The sequence below is a fragment of the Phyllobates terribilis genome, unplaced genomic scaffold (genome assembly GCF_046119375.1).
Source record: "Phyllobates terribilis strain yellow unplaced genomic scaffold, ASM4611937v1 Scaffold_5__5_contigs__length_657084704, whole genome shotgun sequence".
Taxonomy (NCBI): domain Eukaryota; kingdom Metazoa; phylum Chordata; class Amphibia; order Anura; family Dendrobatidae; genus Phyllobates; species Phyllobates terribilis.
The window spans coordinates 653,701,925-653,720,717 of NW_027362765.1; the positions used below are offsets into that span (position 1 = coordinate 653,701,925).

The 18,793-nt window shown below is 44.0% G+C and overlaps 9 non-coding genes and 1 pseudogene across 9 annotated transcripts; all 10 read right to left on the reverse strand.

Annotated features, from left to right (window-relative positions):
• Window positions 1–851: 851 nt before the first annotated feature.
• LOC141275223 (U2 spliceosomal RNA) lies at window positions 852–1,042 on the reverse strand. The gene has a single exon (XR_012323472.1). It is a non-coding gene; the product is annotated as a U2 spliceosomal RNA (small nuclear RNA).
• Window positions 1,043–2,157: 1,115 nt separating this feature from the next.
• On the reverse strand, window positions 2,158–2,348 carry LOC141275224 (U2 spliceosomal RNA). The gene has a single exon (XR_012323473.1). It is a non-coding gene; the product is annotated as a U2 spliceosomal RNA (small nuclear RNA).
• A 1,115-nt stretch (window positions 2,349–3,463) lies between these two features.
• On the reverse strand, window positions 3,464–3,665 carry LOC141150693 (U2 spliceosomal RNA; annotated as a pseudogene).
• A 6,156-nt stretch (window positions 3,666–9,821) lies between these two features.
• LOC141275225 (U2 spliceosomal RNA) lies at window positions 9,822–10,012 on the reverse strand. The gene has a single exon (XR_012323474.1). It is a non-coding gene; the product is annotated as a U2 spliceosomal RNA (small nuclear RNA).
• A 1,112-nt stretch (window positions 10,013–11,124) lies between these two features.
• On the reverse strand, window positions 11,125–11,315 carry LOC141275226 (U2 spliceosomal RNA). The gene has a single exon (XR_012323475.1). It is a non-coding gene; the product is annotated as a U2 spliceosomal RNA (small nuclear RNA).
• Window positions 11,316–12,433: 1,118 nt separating this feature from the next.
• Window positions 12,434–12,624, reverse strand: LOC141275227 (U2 spliceosomal RNA). Its single transcript, XR_012323476.1, has one exon. It is a non-coding gene; the product is annotated as a U2 spliceosomal RNA (small nuclear RNA).
• Window positions 12,625–13,739: 1,115 nt separating this feature from the next.
• Window positions 13,740–13,930, reverse strand: LOC141275229 (U2 spliceosomal RNA). Its single transcript, XR_012323478.1, has one exon. It is a non-coding gene; the product is annotated as a U2 spliceosomal RNA (small nuclear RNA).
• Window positions 13,931–15,045: 1,115 nt separating this feature from the next.
• Window positions 15,046–15,236, reverse strand: LOC141150127 (U2 spliceosomal RNA). The gene has a single exon (XR_012246397.1). It is a non-coding gene; the product is annotated as a U2 spliceosomal RNA (small nuclear RNA).
• A 1,115-nt stretch (window positions 15,237–16,351) lies between these two features.
• LOC141275231 (U2 spliceosomal RNA) lies at window positions 16,352–16,542 on the reverse strand. The gene has a single exon (XR_012323479.1). It is a non-coding gene; the product is annotated as a U2 spliceosomal RNA (small nuclear RNA).
• Window positions 16,543–17,657: 1,115 nt separating this feature from the next.
• Window positions 17,658–17,848, reverse strand: LOC141275232 (U2 spliceosomal RNA). The gene has a single exon (XR_012323480.1). It is a non-coding gene; the product is annotated as a U2 spliceosomal RNA (small nuclear RNA).
• Window positions 17,849–18,793: the final 945 nt, after the last annotated feature.

An 18,793-nucleotide genomic window follows, 5' to 3' on the forward strand; every position in this document is an offset into this window, starting at 1 on the left:
GTGGGGTGGAACGAGCAGCTGTCTACCCTTAGCAGGAGGGCTCCTGATTACATACCTCTCCTGCTGCTGCTGCTGCTGGCTGTCCAGCAGCAGACTGAAGGTGGCTGCTGCTGTGCACAGGTATATAAAGGCTCAGAGCCTATTATGACACGCGCAGCCAGCGTTCCATTGCCACATTCCATCTACTGCAGGCAGGATACCTGGCTGGCTGAATGTCGCTGAGAAGCTCACAGAGACCGCCATAAGCAACAGTTTAACAGAATGCCACAGACTAATCAACCAAACTTTTTGGGTTGGGTTCTCTTTTATAGTCTGCAGGCATTAAATGAAAGAAGTCAGTGTTCCAGCAGAAGGAGACAACGTTTCAGAAAAGGCATTGTAGCAAACCAAAAAAGAAATTTTAAGCGCAGCAGAGTAACCAGCGCACATACCTGTTAGCTCAGGTGAGTTTAAAAGGCTGCTGTTGATAACAAGGGCATTTGCTAAATAGATGGTGTGTGTGCAACAATATACTGAAAGGTCAATTATATTGTGCAGCTTATCTCACCACCTGTAGTTATTTAGGTGAAAGCTCCAAAATGCTTGCCTAATATGTCTGTTTATCCAAAAGGAAGTAAAAAGGGAGAGCTAGAAAGATAGCATTGCATCACATTACATGGCAATGCAATGCACAGTTGCTGAAGTTGAACCAAAATGAGCTTGTAATCTGGCTTCTGCAACTTTGAACATGAAAAATCCAATGAGGAGAAGAAAAGCAAAGCCAAAGAGTCCATCCCAAAATCCGACAAACAAGCAAAATGAACAAAAAACATTGAATTCAATTCTTTCTGATTTTAGAAACTGCATTAAAGAAGGGGTGCACCGGTCCTGGAGATACTGCAATACCAGGTCAATGCGTGGAGTGGACAGAGCAAGCTCTTTTTCCATCTCCCTGTTCTAAAAATCCATTTAATATATGGTCCCCAGATAGGGGACGTATCAGATATTAAACTGATAAGAACAGATACTACACTTGATCTTAGCCAAAAGGCCGAGAAGCGATAACCAGAATTGGTTTCAAACTACGGAGCCACCCAAGGATCCTGAAAAGTCCATTTGTGGAGATGAGCTCCTGGACTCCCGTTAAGAAGACATGTTGTCAACCTCTAGATCCCTTACATGCCTGCACTTTTCGGCTTGCTGCTGCTGCAATCCACGCGTTTTAGATCTGCATAACTCCACCTCTTTAAACACAGCACCTTCACCCCCTGCTGTTCCCACCCGCCTCAACACCGTTGGAAGGGAGGAGAACCAATTAAGGCGGGGGGTGGGGTGGAACGAGCAGCTGTCTACCCTTAGCAGGAGGGCTCCTGATTACATACCTCTCCTGCTGCTGCTGCTGCTGGCTGTCCAGCAGCAGACTGAAGGTGGCTGCTGCTGTGCACAGGTATATAAAGGCTCAGAGCCTATTATGACACGCGCAGCCAGCGTTCCATTGCCACATTCCATCTACTGCAGGCAGGATACCTGGCTGGCTGAATGTCGCTGAGAAGCTCACAGAGACCGCCATAAGCAACAGTTTAACAGAATGCCACAGACTAATCAACCAAACTTTTTGGGTTGGGTTCTCTTTTATAGTCTGCAGGCATTAAATGAAAGAAGTCAGTGTTCCAGCAGAAGGAGACAACGTTTCAGAAAAGGCATTGTAGCAAACCAAAAAAGAAATTTTAAGCGCAGCAAAGTAACCAGCGCACATACCTGTTAGCTCAGGTGAGTTTAAAAGGCTGCTGTTGATAACAAGGGCATTTGCTAAATAGATGGTGTGTGTGCAACAATATACTGAAAGGTCAATTATATTGTGCAGCTTATCTCACCACCTGTAGTTATTTAGGTGAAAGCTCCAAAATGCTTGCCTAATATGTCTGTTTATCCAAAAGGAAGTAAAAAGGGAGAGCTAGAAAGATAGCATTGCATCACATTACATGGCAATGCAATGCACAGTTGCTGAAGTTGAACCAAAATGAGCTTGTAATCTGGCTTCTGCAACTTTGAACATGAAAAATCCAATGAGGAGAAGAAAAGCAAAGCCAAAGAGTCCATCCCAAAATCCGACAAACAAGCAAAATGAACAAAAAACATTGAATTCAATTCTTTCTGATTTTAGAAACTGCATTAAAGAAGGGGTGCACCGGTCCTGGAGATACTGCAATACCAGGTCAATGCGTGGAGTGGACAGAGCAAGCTCTTTTTCCATCTCCCTGTTCTAAAAATCCATTTAATATATGGTCCCCAGATAGGGGACGTATCAGATATTAAACTGATAAGAACAGATACTACACTTGATCTTAGCCAAAAGGCCGAGAAGCGATAACCAGAATTGGTTTCAAACTACGGAGCCACCCAAGGATCCTGAAAAGTCCATTTGTGGAGATGAGCTCCTGGACTCCCGTTAAGAAGACATGTTGTCAACCTCTAGATCCCTTACATGCCTGCACTTTTCGGCTTGCTGCTGCTGCAATCCACGCGTTTTAGATCTGCATAACTCCACCTCTTTAAACACAGCACCTTCACCCCCTGCTGTTCCCACCCGCCTCAACACCGTTGGAAGGGAGGAGAACCAATTAAGGCGGGGGGTGGGGTGGAACGAGCAGCTGTCTACCCTTAGCAGGAGGGCTCCTGATTACATACCTCTCCTGCTGCTGCTGCTGCTGGCTGTCCAGCAGCAGACTGAAGGTGGCTGCTGCTGTGCACAGGTATATAAAGGCTCAGAGCCTATTATGACACGCGCAGCCAGCGTTCCATTGCCACATTCCATCTACTGCAGGCAGGATACCTGGCTGGCTGAATGTCGCTGAGAAGCTCACAGAGACCGCCATAAGCAACAGTTTAACAGAATGCCACAGACTAATCAACCAAACTTTTTGGGTTGGGTTCTCTTTTATAGTCTGCAGGCATTAAATGAAAGAAGTCAGTGTTCCAGCAGAAGGAGACAACGTTTCAGAAAAGGCATTGTAGCAAACCAAAAAAGAAATTTTAAGCGCAGCAGAGTAACCAGCGCACATACCTGTTAGCTCAGGTGAGTTTAAAAGGCTGCTGTTGATAACAAGGGCATTTGCTAAATAGATGGTGTGTGTGCAACAATATACTGAAAGGTCAATTATATTGTGCAGCTTATCTCACCACCTGTAGTTATTTAGGTGAAAGCTCCAAAATGCTTGCCTAATATGTCTGTTTATCCAAAAGGAAGTAAAAAGGGAGAGCTAGAAAGATAGCATTGCATCACATTACATGGCAATGCAATGCACAGTTGCTGAAGTTGAACCAAAATGAGCTTGTAATCTGGCTTCTGCAACTTTGAACATGAAAAATCCAATGAGGAGAAGAAAAGCAAAGCCAAAGAGTCCAACCCAAAATCCGACAAACAAGCAAAATGAACAAAAAACATTGAATTCAATTCTTTCTGATTTTAGAAACTGCATTAAAGAAGGGGTGCACCGGTCCTGGAGATACTGCAATACCAGGTCAATGCGTGGAGTGGACAGAGCAAGCTCTTTTTCCATCTCCCTGTTCTAAAAATCCATTTAATATATGGTCCCCAGATAGGGGACGTATCAGATATTAAACTGATAAGAACAGATTTTTTTTTTTTTTTTTTTTTTTTTTTTTTTCTCCTCAGACGAGGAAATTCCACAGTCTATGGAAACCAGACAAAGGAAAATTCCATCAAAAACAGCTGCGTCAAATCCAATACGCAATTTGCTGTCCCCATCATCATCGGAAATATTTATTTCATATTTCAAAACAACAATAACAAAAATCAAGAGGTACTAACAATATATCTCCACTTTTTAACTTTCCATATTCCCTCCGCATCCACTTCCCCTCTCCTCTTTTTGTCCCATAGGAAACACACATACATCTTCCCCAAAATCACCTTCACACTATCCTTTACAGCAATTTCCTTCCTTTTAAACACATACACATTCCTCACATCCCATAACACTTCCTTTATACATGCAAGCATCAACCACAAGACTCTTTCCTTCGTCCCATCACATATTCCCAAACCAAACATAAACAACTCAAAAGACAACAAATTCACACCACACAATTCTTTACACAAAGGCCCCATTCTCCCAATCACATCTCTAGCATACTGGCAATTCCAAAAAACATGCAACACACTTTCCCTTCCACCACAGCCATTTCTTGGACACATTTCACTCCTCACCAAACCTCTATTCCTCTGAAATTCTCTCACAGGTAATACTCCATGTAAAGACTGCCACACAACTTCACTCTGTTTGTTGGTCATACCACTCATCCGCACTTTCTTCCAAACCTTCTGCACATCACCACCCCTAACCATATTTATTCCACATTCTACCTCTCTACATTCAATCATCCTATACACAGCCTTCTTATTCTCCAGCAATCTCACATCTGCATCACACAGTTCATACCTCACCAAAAACTTATAAACCCACACATACCATACAGGCACCTCAAAAGCAATCGGACATCGCAAATCCCTTTCTTGCCACTTTAAACGAAACAAATACGCTCCAAATAAATACCTACACATAGATGAAAACTTTCCATCCGCCCTAATCACTTTCAAAACAAACACAACGATATTCACACCAAAAAACACGTCCAAATTCGGAAAACCCAAACCACCTTTTTCCACTCTTTTAACCAAAATTTCTCTCCTAGCTCTCTCCATTTTTGAGTTCCACAAAAAAACAAATAAAATTCTATTCAAGCTTCTCATACACATATATCCTGGTGGAAATACTACCGCAATATATAAAAATATTGGCAACACCACACTCTTAACAATTAAAATCTTCCCAAAAAAGGATAAACTCCTCAATTTCCAAAAATTCAACTTCTGCTCAACTTTTCCTTTCGCATCATCCCAACTTTCTTTCCCATCCAAACTCTCTGAAAACTTCACACCCAAAACTTTAATAGGTCCATTCACTACATTCACACCTACATCCCTACTTAAACTTCCGCCTCCAAAACCCTTACACTCACTCTTTTCCCAATTCACTTTAAACGCAGATGCACCACAAAAAATAGACACTAACAACTTCACCCGCCTCACCGAACATTCAGAATCACATAATACACACACGTCATCCATATAACCACTCACCTTCCATTCTTTTCCTCCACCTCCCGGCACTTGCACACCACGAATTACCTTATCTTTCCTCAGCATACACAACAATGGCTCAATTGCACAAATAAATGCTACAGGGGACAAAGGACACCCCTGTCGCACACCCGAAAACACATTCACTTTCCTACCCACATACCCATTCATTAAAACACAGCTATAAACACCCGCATACAAACTTCTCACTCGCCCAACAAAATCAGCCGGAAAACCCATTTTTAACAACACTCTGAACAAAAAACCATGCGACAACCTATCATAAGCCTTTTCAAAATCCAAACTTAACAAAAATACACTCTTCTTACGACCCATGCAATCCCATAGACAATCTCTTAACATACACACACACTCATGAATCCGCCTCCCAGGTACCGCACAACACTGCTCATCCCCAATCACACTCTCTATCACATCACGCATCCTATTAGCCATAAGTTTTGCATAGATTTTATAATCACAATTAAGTAACGTTATTGGCCTCCAATTCCTCAGACTTTTCAAATCCCCTTTCTTAGGAATTAACACAACCAAACCTGCACGCATACTCTCAGTCACCTCCATGTTTCCCCACATATACTTACATACATCCACAAAGTCCTTACCAATCACACCCCACATCACACGATAAAATTCTACTGGGAGGCCATCCTCCCCCGGCGTCTTATTCAAAGCCATACTACACATAACCTTCCATACCTCATCACCAGTCACCTCACCCATCACTCTCTCTCTTTCTGCTTCACTCAACTTACTCTCTAACACACTCAAAACATCATTCTCCAAACATTCATCCCTCTGTTTCACTGCATACAGATCCTCATAAAACTTAGCCACCTCTTCACACATATCCTCTCCACTCACCTCACTTCCATCTGCTCCATACACCACGCTCATACTCTGTTTCTTTCCAAAAACTTTTTTAAAGAAAAACCGAGAACATTTCTCATCCTGCTCCATCTTATCAATCTTTGCCCTAAACACTATGCTTCTCCCTCTCTCCAACAAAAACTCACTAATCTCCTTTTTTACCTCTAAAATATCCTCCTCCACCTCAACTCCTCCTTCCCTTAACTTATACAAAACGCTCAACCGCGCGTTCAGTTTAACAAAACTCTCTCTTTTAATTGCTGCATACTTGTATCCTAAATTTTTAAAGAACATTTTTGTTTGTTTCTTCACCCAGTCCCACCACTCACAAACATTCCCAAACTCATTTTTATGCTTACACCATTCTTCATACCTCCTTTCATACTCCTTTCTCACATCTTCATTCTCTAACAGTTTAACATTTAACTTCCACAATCCTCTCCCAAACACTCCATCAACTTTTATATCCAACTCACACAACATACACACATGATCTGAAAAAAGAACGTTTTCCTGCCTATAATTAACAGAAACCATATTTTTAGAAATAAAACAATAATCCAATCTGGATTGTACCCTACCACTCTCAGAAAAGAAAGTGTTCAACAAAGGATTCATGTTACACACGCGCTGCATATCACACAACCCAAAATCATTCACTAACTCCAATAATGCTTTCCCAGACACATCCACATTCACTCTCCCCACATCACAGTTCATATCACCCACAATTACCACAGGTATTCTTCCTGGAACAAAAAGCTTAATTTTTTCAAATAAATTTTTGCGCTCATTTTTTTCAACTGGCGCATAAACATTAATAACACAAAACTTTACATTCTTGTATACAAAATTAGCAAGGATACATCTCCCCACCTCAATAACCAAATAATCACTCAAAACAACCTCCCTTCCTTTAACCAAAATACCCACACCATCATTCTTATTACATGCACTCCCCGACCACACAGACGCTCCATAAGACCATTCATCCCCTTTCACACCATCCACTACCCCACATTCTTGTAAACAAAAAATAGATGCATTTTGCATAGCTAAAAACTCAAAAATAGCAGCTCTTCTTACTTTACTTTTAAACACTCTTACGTTTTGGGACACTATGGTAAATCCCATAATACTTCTACTCCTTCACCAATTACACAAAGAAATAGCCTTTGGCCTAAACCAAAGCTCACAAGAGGACAAAAAGAAAAAACATTTACAATATTATATGGTGACACTATCCAGCACCACCACTATCCTCCTCCGCCATCAGAACAGAACAGCTGGTTTCCGACCCGCTGGCTTCACCAGCCACACTCCTCATTCTGGCAGTTCTGATCTTCCTCTGAGGCTCACTAAAATCTGCATCATCACTGCCCCCACCATCCTCCCTACGACTCTTCTTTGCACCCCTATCATCCTCCGAAGAAAAATCTTCAATGTTTTCAGGACCCGAAGGGTGTTCAGGACTGTCGGGTTCCGAGATTTGCACTTCACATCCTGTTGCGTCCATTGCCTCTCCAAAAGTCATCATCTCAGGCAGCTCTGCTTCCACCACTTTCCTAGATATTCTCGCAGACACTGCCTTTTTCTCCACCTTTGCCACTTCCCTCCAGAACTCCTTTTCTTCCCTCCGCTTCTTCCTCATTTCTTCAGCAGAAGAAGAACATGGTCTCAGGGACACCTCCTCTGGCGCCGTAGAGGGAGAGGCTCTACCAGTTTCCCGCCTCCTTCCCTCTCTCTCCTCCCTCTCCAATCTTTCCAGCACTTTCAGTGCGCTTGCCATCTGCCTCCTCTCCAGCTCCTCCTCCTTCTGTTCTTTATCAGAACGTCTAGGTGCACTCATAGGACAGTCCTTATACATGTGATCACTACTCCCACAGACATCACAGGACTTGGCCTCTGGACACTGGTTGGCCATATGCCCCTCCTTTCTGCAATTTCGGCAACACTGCCCTTTAAGGCATGTTACCATGGTATGTCCGAAAGAAAAGCATCTACGGCAAAACATGGGCTGGCCTGGGTAAAAGAGGAAACCTCTATGGCCTGCAACGGAAAAATTTGATGGAGGGTGTCTAAAGCCCCCCACACTGTCAGGATCCCTTTTCAATTTCACACGGAATTTATACTGGCAGTTAAAGATTCCTAGACAATTGACTTGCTTCACTCCCTTCCGCACATATTCACAGTAGCGAGAGAGGAAGCACTCCAGCAGCTCAGGGTCTGTAAAAGGGTTATAGACAGTCACAGTCACCTCCTTTTCTTGCAGACCAAACAAAGGTTCCCATCTAACTCCTTCCAAGCAGGGGTCACTAGAGTGACCACGGAGCCATTCAAAGACATTAAGGCAAACATCCTGGTCCATAAAGGTAACGTCATAATTACCTTGACGTGAAAATTCGTTGACACTGAAGATCTCAGAACGTCTTGCTCCAGCTTTGCCTTCAACGATGTCTTGGACAATGAAAACCACGTTGTTCTTGTTCTGGTCAGATGGATCCACGGACAAACGGATGGTGTTCTTCACAAAAGACATCTTGGATTCTGTCGGTATGGAATACCACAGGAAAAAGCAGAAAATCCTCCACAAAAGGGTCCGGATTCCTCCAGGAGACTCGCACCAATCAAGGTACAGTCATACGATCTTAGCCAAAAGGCCGAGAAGCGATAACCAGAATTGGTTTCAAACTACGGAGCCACCCAAGGATCCTGAAAAGTCCATTTGTGGAGATGAGCTCCTGGACTCCCGTTAAGAAGACATGTTGTCAACCTCTAGATCCCTTACATGCCTGCACTTTTCGGCTTGCTGCTGCTGCAATCCACGCGTTTTAGATCTGCATAACTCCACCTCTTTAAACACAGCACCTTCACCCCCTGCTGTTCCCACCCGCCTCAACACCGTTGGAAGGGAGGAGAACCAATTAAGGCGGGGGGTGGGGTGGAACGAGCAGCTGTCTACCCTTAGCAGGAGGGCTCCTGATTACATACCTCTCCTGCTGCTGCTGCTGCTGGCTGTCCAGCAGCAGACTGAAGGTGGCTGCTGCTGTGCACAGGTATATAAAGGCTCAGAGCCTATTATGACACGCGCAGCCAGCGTTCCATTGCCACATTCCATCTACTGCAGGCAGGATACCTGGCTGGCTGAATGTCGCTGAGAAGCTCACAGAGACCGCCATAAGCAACAGTTTAACAGAATGCCACAGACTAATCAACCAAACTTTTTGGGTTGGGTTCTCTTTTATAGTCTGCAGGCATTAAATGAAAGAAGTCAGTGTTCCAGCAGAAGGAGACAACGTTTCAGAAAAGGCATTGTAGCAAACCAAAAAAGAAATTTTAAGCGCAGCAGAGTAACCAGCGCACATACCTGTTAGCTCAGGTGAGTTTAAAAGGCTGCTGTTGATAACAAGGGCATTTGCTAAATAGATGGTGTGTGTGCAACAATATACTGAAAGGTCAATTATATTGTGCAGCTTATCTCACCACCTGTAGTTATTTAGGTGAAAGCTCCAAAATGCTTGCCTAATATGTCTGTTTATCCAAAAGGAAGTAAAAAGGGAGAGCTAGAAAGATAGCATTGCATCACATTACATGGCAATGCAATGCACAGTTGCTGAAGTTGAACCAAAATGAGCTTGTAATCTGGCTTCTGCAACTTTGAACATGAAAAATCCAATGAGGAGAAGAAAAGCAAAGCCAAAGAGTCCATCCCAAAATCCGACAAACAAGCAAAATGAACAAAAAACATTGAATTCAATTCTTTCTGATTTTAGAAACTGCATTAAAGAAGGGGTGCACCGGTCCTGGAGATACTGCAATACCAGGTCAATGCGTGGAGTGGACAGAGCAAGCTCTTTTTCCATCTCCCTGTTCTAAAAATCCATTTAATATATGGTCCCCAGATAGGGGACGTATCAGATATTAAACTGATAAGAACAGATACTACACTTGATCTTAGCCAAAAGGCCGAGAAGCGATAACCAGAATTGGTTTCAAACTACGGAGCCACCCAAGGATCCTGAAAAGTCCATTTGTGGAGATGAGCTCCTGGACTCCCGTTAAGAAGACATGTTGTCAACCTCTAGATCCCTTACATGCCTGCACTTTTCGGCTTGCTGCTGCTGCAATCCACGCGTTTTAGATCTGCATAACTCCACCTCTTTAAACACAGCACCTTCACCCCCTGCTGTTCCCACCCGCCTCAACACCGTTGGAAGGGAGGAGAACCAATTAAGGCGGGGGGTGGGGTGGAACGAGCAGCTGTCTACCCTTAGCAGGAGGGCTCCTGATTACATACCTCTCCTGCTGCTGCTGCTGGCTGTCCAGCAGCAGACTGAAGGTGGCTGCTGCTGTGCACAGGTATATAAAGGCTCAGAGCCTATTATGACACGCGCAGCCAGCGTTCCATTGCCACATTCCATCTACTGCAGGCAGGATACCTGGCTGGCTGAATGTCGCTGAGAAGCTCACAGAGACCGCCATAAGCAACAGTTTAACAGAATGCCACAGACTAATCAACCAAACTTTTTGGGTTGGGTTCTCTTTTATAGTCTGCAGGCATTAAATGAAAGAAGTCAGTGTTCCAGCAGAAGGAGACAACGTTTCAGAAAAGGCATTGTAGCAAACCAAAAAAGAAATTTTAAGCACAGCAGAGTAACCAGCGCACATACCTGTTAGCTCAGGTGAGTTTAAAAGGCTGCTGTTGATAACAAGGGCATTTGCTAAATAGATGGTGTGTGTGCAACAATATACTGAAAGGTCAATTATATTGTGCAGCTTATCTCACCACCTGTAGTTATTTAGGTGAAAGCTCCAAAATGCTTGCCTAATATGTCTGTTTATCCAAAAGGAAGTAAAAAGGGAGAGCTAGAAAGATAGCATTGCATCACATTACATGGCAATGCAATGCACAGTTGCTGAAGTTGAACCAAAATGAGCTTGTAATCTGGCTTCTGCAACTTTGAACATGAAAAATCCAATGAGGAGAAGAAAAGCAAAGCCAAAGAGTCCATCCCAAAATCCGACAAACAAGCAAAATGAACAAAAAACATTGAATTCAATTCTTTCTGATTTTAGAAACTGCATTAAAGAAGGGGTGCACCGGTCCTGGAGATACTGCAATACCAGGTCAATGCGTGGAGTGGACAGAGCAAGCTCTTTTTCCATCTCCCTGTTCTAAAAATCCATTTAATATATGGTCCCCAGATAGGGGACGTATCAGATATTAAACTGATAAGAACAGATACTACACTTGATCTTAGCCAAAAGGCCGAGAAGCGATAACCAGAATTGGTTTCAAACTACGGAGCCACCCAAGGATCCTGAAAAGTCCATTTGTGGAGATGAGCTCCTGGACTCCCGTTAAGAAGACATGTTGTCAACCTCTAGATCCCTTACATGCCTGCACTTTTCGGCTTGCTGCTGCTGCAATCCACGCGTTTTAGATCTGCATAACTCCACCTCTTTAAACACAGCACCTTCACCCCCTGCTGTTCCCACCCGCCTCAACACCGTTGGAAGGGAGGAGAACCAATTAAGGCGGGGGGTGGGGTGGAACGAGCAGCTGTCTACCCTTAGCAGGAGGGCTCCTGATTACATACCTCTCCTGCTGCTGCTGCTGCTGCTGGCTGTCCAGCAGCAGACTGAAGGTGGCTGCTGCTGTGCACAGGTATATAAAGGCTTAGAGCCTATTATGACACGCGCAGCCAGCGTTCCATTGCCACATTCCATCTACTGCAGGCAGGATACCTGGCTGGCTGAATGTCGCTGAGAAGCTCACAGAGACCGCCATAAGCAACAGTTTAACAGAATGCCACAGACTAATCAACCAAACTTTTTGGGTTGGGTTCTCTTTTATAGTCTGCAGGCATTAAATGAAAGAAGTCAGTGTTCCAGCAGAAGGAGACAACGTTTCAGAAAAGGCATTGTAGCAAACCAAAAAAGAAATTTTAAGCGCAGCAGAGTAACCAGCGCACATACCTGTTAGCTCAGGTGAGTTTAAAAGGCTGCTGTTGATAACAAGGGCATTTGCTAAATAGATGGTGTGTGTGCAACAATATACTGAAAGGTCAATTATATTGTGCAGCTTATCTCACCACCTGTAGTTATTTAGGTGAAAGCTCCAAAATGCTTGCCTAATATGTCTGTTTATCCAAAAGGAAGTAAAAAGGGAGAGCTAGAAAGATAGCATTGCATCACATTACATGGCAATGCAATGCACAGTTGCTGAAGTTGAACCAAAATGAGCTTGTAATCTGGCTTCTGCAACTTTGAACATGAAAAATCCAATGAGGAGAAGAAAAGCAAAGCCAAAGAGTCCATCCCAAAATCCGACAAACAAGCAAAATGAACAAAAAACATTGAATTCAATTCTTTCTGATTTTAGAAACTGCATTAAAGAAGGGGTGCACCGGTCCTGGAGATACTGCAATACCAGGTCAATGCGTGGAGTGGACAGAGCAAGCTCTTTTTCCATCTCCCTGTTCTAAAAATCCATTTAATATATGGTCCCCAGATAGGGGACGTATCAGATATTAAACTGATAAGAACAGATACTACACTTGATCTTAGCCAAAAGGCCGAGAAGCGATAACCAGAATTGGTTTCAAACTACGGAGCCACCCAAGGATCCTGAAAAGTCCATTTGTGGAGATGAGCTCCTGGACTCCCGTTAAGAAGACATGTTGTCAACCTCTAGATCCCTTACATGCCTGCACTTTTCGGCTTGCTGCTGCTGCAATCCACGCGTTTTAGATCTGCATAACTCCACCTCTTTAAACACAGCACCTTCACCCCCTGCTGTTCCCACCCGCCTCAACACCGTTGGAAGGGAGGAGAACCAATTAAGGCGGGGGGTGGGGTGGAACGAGCAGCTGTCTACCCTTAGCAGGAGGGCTCCTGATTACATACCTCTCCTGCTGCTGCTGCTGCTGGCTGTCCAGCAGCAGACTGAAGGTGGCTGCTGCTGTGCACAGGTATATAAAGGCTCAGAGCCTATTATGACACGCGCAGCCAGCGTTCCATTGCCACATTCCATCTACTGCAGGCAGGATACCTGGCTGGCTGAATGTCGCTGAGAAGCTCACAGAGACCGCCATAAGCAACAGTTTAACAGAATGCCACAGACTAATCAACCAAACTTTTTGGGTTGGGTTCTCTTTTATAGTCTGCAGGCATTAAATGAAAGAAGTTAGTGTTCCAGCAGAAGGAGACAACGTTTCAGAAAAGGCATTGTAGCAAACCAAAAAAGAAATTTTAAGCGCAGCAGAGTAACCAGCGCACATACCTGTTAGCTCAGGTGAGTTTAAAAGGCTGCTGTTGATAACAAGGGCATTTGCTAAATAGATGGTGTGTGTGCAACAATATACTGAAAGGTCAATTATATTGTGCAGCTTATCTCACCACCTGTAGTTATTTAGGTGAAAGCTCCAAAATGCTTGCATAATATGTCTGTTTATCCAAAAGGAAGTAAAAAGGGAGAGCTAGAAAGATAGCATTGCATCACATAACATGGCAATGCAATGCACAGTTGCTGAAGTTGAACCAAAATGAGCTTGTAATCTGGCTTCTGCAACTTTGAACATGAAAAATCCAATGAGGAGAAGAAAAGCAAAGCCAAAGAGTCCATCCCAAAATCCGACAAACAAGCAAAATGAACAAAAAACATTGAATTCAATTCTTTCTGATTTTAGAAACTGCATTAAAGAAGGGGTGCACCGGTCCTGGAGATACTGCAATACCAGGTCAATGCGTGGAGTGGACAGAGCAAGCTCTTTTTCCATCTCCCTGTTCTAAAAATCCATTTAATATATGGTCCCCAGATAGGGGACGTATCAGATATTAAACTGATAAGAACAGATACTACACTTGATCTTAGCCAAAAGGCCGAGAAGCGATAACCAGAATTGGTTTCAAACTACGGAGCCACCCAAGGATCCTGAAAAGTCCATTTGTGGAGATGAGCTCCTGGACTCCCGTTAAGAAGACATGTTGTCAACCTCTAGATCCCTTACATGCCTGCACTTTTCGGCTTGCTGCTGCTGCAATCCACGCGTTTTAGATCTGCATAACTCCACCTCTTTAAACACAGCACCTTCACCCCCTGCTGTTCCCACCCGCCTCAACACCGTTGGAAGGGAGGAGAACCAATTAAGGCGGGGGGTGGGGTGGAACGAGCAGCTGTCTACCCTTAGCAGGAGGGCTCCTGATTACATACCTCTCCTGCTGCTGCTGCTGCTGGCTGTCCAGCAGCAGACTGAAGGTGGCTGCTGCTGTGCACAGGTATATAAAGGCTCAGAGCCTATTATGACACGCACAGCCAGCGTTCCATTGCCACATTCCATCTACTGCAGGCAGGATACCTGGCTGGCTGAATGTCGCTGAGAAGCTCACAGAGACCGCCATAAGCAACAGTTTAACAGAATGCCACAGACTAATCAACCAAACTTTTTGGGTTGGGTTCTCTTTTATAGTCTGCAGGCATTAAATGAAAGAAGTCAGTGTTCCAGCAGAAGGAGACAACGTTTCAGAAAAGGCATTGTAGCAAACCAAAAAAGAAATTTTAAGCGCAGCAGAGTAACCAGCGCACATACCTGTTAGCTCAGGTGAGTTTAAAAGGCTGCTGTTGATAACAAGGGCATTTGCTAAATAGATGGTGTGTGTGCAACAATATACTGAAAGGTCAATTATATTGTGCAGCTTATCTCACCACCTGTAGTTATTTAGGTGAAAGCTCCAAAATGCTTGCCTAATATGTCTGTTTATCCAAAAGGAAGTAAAAAGGGAGAGCTAGAAAGATAGCATTGCATCACATTACATGGCAATGCAATGCACAGTTGCTGAAGTTGAACCAAAATGAGCTTGTAATCTGGCTTCTGCAACTTTGAACATGAAAAATCCAATGAGGAGAAGAAAAGCAAAGCCAAAGAGTCCATCCCAAAATCCGACAAACAAGCAAAATGAACAAAAAACATTGAATTCAATTCTTTCTGATTTTAGAAACTGCATTAAAGAAGGGGTGCACCGGTCCTGGAGATACTGCAATACCAGGTCAATGCGTGGAGTGGACAGAGCAAGCTCTTTTTCCATCTCCCTGTTCTAAAAATCCATTTAATATATGGTCCACAGATAGGGGACGTATCAGATATTAAACTGATAAGAACAGATACTACACTTGATCTTAGCCAAAAGGCCGAAAAGCGATAACCAGAATTGGTTTCAAACTACGGAGCCACCCAAGGATCCTGAAAAGTCCATTTGTGGAGATGAGCTCCTGGACTCCCGTTAAGAAGACATGTTGTCAACCTCTAGATCCCTTACATGCCTGCACTTTTCGGCTTGCTGCTGCTGCAATCCACGAGTTTTAGATCTGCATAACTCCACCTCTTTAAACACAGCACCTTCACCCCCTGCTGTTCCCACCCGCCTCAACACCGTTGGAAGGGAGGAGAACCAATTAAGGCGGGGGGTGGGGTGGAACGAGCAGCTGTCTACCCTTAGCAGGAGGGCTCCTGATTACATACCTCTCCTGCTGCTGCTGCTGCTGGCTGTCCAGCAGCAGACTGAAGGTGGCTGCTGCTGTGCACAGGTATATAAAGGCTCAGAGCCTATTATGACACGCGCAGCCAGCGTTCCATTGCCACATTCCATCTACTGCAGGCAGGATACCTGGCTGGCTGAATGTCGCTGAGAAGCTCACAGAGACCGCCATAAGCAACAGTTTAACAGAATGCCACAGACTAATCAACCAAACTTTTTGGGTTGGGTTCTCTTTTATAGTCTGCAGGCATTAAATGAAAGAAGTCAGTGTTCCAGCAGAAGGAGACAACGTTTCAGAAAAGGCATTGTAGCAAACCAAAAAAGAAATTTTAAGCGCAGCAGAGTAACCAGCGCACATACCTGTTAGCTCAGGTGAGTTTAAAAGGCTGCTGTTGATAACAAGGGCATTTGCTAAATAGATGGTGTGTGTGCAACAATATACTGAAAGGTCAATTATATTGTGCAGCTTATCTCACCACCTGTAGTTATTTAGGTGAAAGCTCCAAAATGCTTGCCTAATATGTCTGTTTATCCAAAAGGAAGTAAAAAGGGAGAGCTAGAAAGATAGCATTGCATCACATTACATGGCAATGCAATGCACAGTTGCTGAAGTTGAACCAAAATGAGCTTGTAATCTGGCTTCTGCAACTTTGAACATGAAAAATCCAATGAGGAGAAGAAAAGCAAAGCCAAAGAGTCCATCCCAAAATCCGACAAACAAGCAAAATGAACAAAAAACATTGAATTCAATTCTTTCTGATTTTAGAAACTGCATTAAAGAAGGGGTGCACCGGTCCTGGAGATACTGCAATACCAGGTCAATGCGTGGAGTGGACAGAGCAAGCTCTTTTTCCATCTCCCTGTTCTAAAAATCCATTTAATATATGGTCCCCAGATAGGGGACGTATCAGATATTAAACTGATAAGAACAGATACTACACTTGATCTTAGCCAAAAGGCCGAGAAGCGATAACCAGAATTGGTTTCAAACTACGGAGCCACCCAAGGATCCTGAAAAGTCCATTTGTGGAGATGAGCTCCTGGACTCCCGTTAAGAAGACATGTTGTCAACCTCTAGATCCCTTACATGCCTGCACTTTTCGGCTTGCTGCTGCTGCAATCCACGCGTTTTAGATCTGCATAACTCCACCTCTTTAAACACAGCACCTTCACCCCCTGCTGTTCCCACCCGCCTCAACACCGTTGGAAGGGAGGAGAACCAATTAAGGCGGGGGGTGGGGTGGAACGAGCAGCTGTCTACCCTTAGCAGGAGGGCTCCTGATTACATACCTCTCCTGCTGCTGCTGCTGCTGGCTGTCCAGCAGCAGACTGAAGGTGGCTGCTGCTGTGCACAGGTATATAAAGGCTCAGAGCCTATTATGACACGCGCAGCCAGCGTTCCATTGCCACATTCCATCTACTGCAGGCAGGATACCTGGCTGGCTGAATGTCGCTGAGAAGCTCACAGAGACCGCCATAAGCAACAGTTTAACAGAATGCCACAGACTAATCAACCAAACTTTTTGGGTTGGGTTCTCTTTTATAGTCTGCAGGCATTAAATGAAAGAAGTCAGTGTTCCAGCAGAAGGAGACAACGTTTCAGAAAAGGCATTGTAGCAAACCAAAAAAGAAATTTTAAGCGCAGCAGAGTAACCAGCGCACATACCTGTTAGCTCAGGTGAGTTTAAAAGGCTGCTGTTGATAACAAGGGCATTTGCTAAATAGATGGTGTGTGTGCAACAATATACTGAAAGGTCAATTATATTGTGCAGCTTATCTCACCACCTGTAGTTATTTAGGTGAAAGCTCCAAAATGCTTGCCTAATATGTCTGTTTATCCAAAAGGAAGTAAAAAGGGAGAGCTAGAAAGATAGCATTGCATCACATTACATGGCAATGCAATGCACAGTTGCTGAAGTTGAACCAAAATGAGCTTGTAATCTGGCTTCTGCAACTTTGAACATGAAAAATCCAATGAGGAGAAGAAAAGCAAAGCCAAAGAGTCCATCCCAAAATCCGACAAACAAGCAAAATGAACAAAAAACATTGAATTCAATTCTTTCTGATTTTAGAAACTGCATTAAAGAAGGGGTGCACCGGTCCTGGAGATACTGCAATACCAGGTCAATGCGTGGAGTGGACAGAGCAAGCTCTTTTTCCATCTCCCTGTTCTAAAAATCCATTTAATATATGGTCCCCAGATAGGGGACGTATCAGATATTAAACTGATAAGAACAGATACTACACTTGATCTTAGCCAAAAGGCCGAGAAGCGATAACCAGAATTGGTTTCAAACTACGGAGCCACCCAAGGATCCTGAAAAGTCCATTTGTGAAGATGAGCTCCTGGACTCCCGTTAAGAAGACATGTTGTCAACCTCTAGATCCCTTACATGCCTGCACTTTTCGGCTTGCTGCTGCTGCAATCCACTCGTTTTAGATCTGCATAACTCCACCTCTTTAAACACAGCACCTTCACCCCCTGCTGTTCCCACCCGCCTCAACACCGTTGGAAGGGAGGAGAACCAATTAAGGCGGGGGGTGGGGTGGAACGAGCAGCTGTCTACCCTTAGCAGGAGGGCTCCTGATTACATACCTCTCCTGCTGCTGCTGCTGCTGGCTGTCCAGCAGCAGACTGAAGGTGGCTGCTGCTGTGCACAGGTATATAAAGGCTCAGAGCTTATTATGACACGCGCAGCCAGCGTTCCATTGCCACATTCCATCTACTGCAGGCAGGATACCTGGCTGGCTGAATGTCGCTGAGAAGCTCACAGAGACCGCCATAAGCAACAGTTTAACAGAATGCCACAGACTAATCAACCAAACTTTTTGGGTTGGGTTCTCTTTTATAGTCTGCAGGCATTAAATGAAAGAAGTCAGTGTTCCAGCAGAAGGAGACAACGTTTCAGAAAAGGCATTGTAGCAAACCAAAAAAGAAATTTTAAGCGCAGCAGAGTAACCAGCGCACATACCTGTTAGCTCAGGTGAGTTTAAAAGGCTGCTGTTGATAACAAGGGCATTTGCTAAATAGATGGTGTGTGTGCAACAATATACTGAAAGGTCAATTATATTGTGCAGCTTATCTCACCACCTGTAGTTATTTAGGTGAAAGCTCCAAAATGCTTTCCTAATATGTCTGTTTATCCAAAAGGAAGTAAAAAGGGAGAGCTAGAAAGATAGCATTGCATCACATTACATGGCAATGCAATGCACAGTTGCTGA